Source organism: Meleagris gallopavo, chromosome 6 (assembly GCF_000146605.3).
Source record: "Meleagris gallopavo isolate NT-WF06-2002-E0010 breed Aviagen turkey brand Nicholas breeding stock chromosome 6, Turkey_5.1, whole genome shotgun sequence".
NCBI lineage: Eukaryota > Metazoa > Chordata > Aves > Galliformes > Phasianidae > Meleagris > Meleagris gallopavo.
Window position 1 is genome coordinate 14,682,496 of NC_015016.2, and position 1,388 is coordinate 14,683,883.

The window sequence follows — 1,388 nt, forward strand, 5'->3', positions numbered from 1 at the left end:
GAAGATCATCATCTGTTCAAAACTGACAGTTTTAGATATCCAATCTAAGGTAAAAAAGAACCATCAAGATCATCTTATGAAGTTACTTATTAATGTGATTACTCTTTATTTCCAGTGATTTCTTTCATCATTCCAAATACCTCAAGGCTGTGTTGCAACTCTCAGCAATGAAGCCACCTTTAAATCGGTCACATTTTGCATCTTCTGTCCAAATTAGCATTATTAATTAGTGAAAATCGTTTCATGTCCTGTTTCAGTGCAGTTTATGGCAGACACTGAGATGCTGCTACTCTTTCCAATAGGAGGGCATCTCTATGCCCTCGTCACTGATGAGATTTCTGTGCCTGATCCTTGCTTTCGTGCTTTGTGATACTGATGGTGAATTCTGTTATTTTGGGGGAAAAATATGAAGCAAGGCCAATCTGTTTTAAGGTAGGAAATATGATGCTAATTACTTTCACTGGGTGCTGATACTGTGAGTTTAGTTGATCTGAATGTAAAAGTACATTGCACAAAGGTGTTGAAGGTAACTTCAGCTATGTAAGGATTGTGCAACATAATCTATGAAATGTTTGATAGTGACAGGAGAAAAAAGTTGCTTATTTTTGTGTTTTGAATGAGGAAGAAATTCAATTATGTGAAGTAAATCCTTTAAGTAAGTTTTAAGAAAATGTAAGATCAAGATCCTTATGTGCAAAACATGAGAGATGCATTGCTATTTTGGTGCCTCTGAAGACCTATTTCTGTCTGTCATCACCAGCTGACCAGCTACCATGACATGGACAGGAGCCTCAGTGGATTAATATAATCTGAGTCTGTTTTCCTGATAACTAGTTGTGTTTTGCATACAAGATTTTAGAATATGGCAAAGTTTCAATTCCATACTAGAATATAGAGAGCTTGCATAGCACTCCCTGTGCTATAAAGTTGGTTTCCACGCAGCCCTATTTTTCCTATGGAGTTCTATCGGCACTGAACTGAATAACTTTCCCTTTCTTTAAAGCTATATAGCGTGGGATGTGCCATCCGCTCTCCCAGGTGCAGAACAGTACATACAAAGAGAGTCCAAAATCTCCAAATCCCTGTGTTTAAATATCCACTTAAATAGAAGTGCTCTAGATTTATTGTTATGAACATCTGAGTTGCCTAAGGCTCTTGAGTTACACTCCTTGCTGCCTTATTAAAAGGCGTTATGAAGGCTGGGGAGATGAGAGAAGGGGTAGGGGACACATAACATGAGTTTGTCGTGTTGAGCTCTATTGTAGAGTGTTTATGGTATAACTATATTTAGTATAGTGCCAGGTGCAGCATTACTGGTAGGTGGCAAGGCTGGTGAGCATATCCCATTGTACACCAAATCATTTGTAATCTACTAAGATACCTAAGTA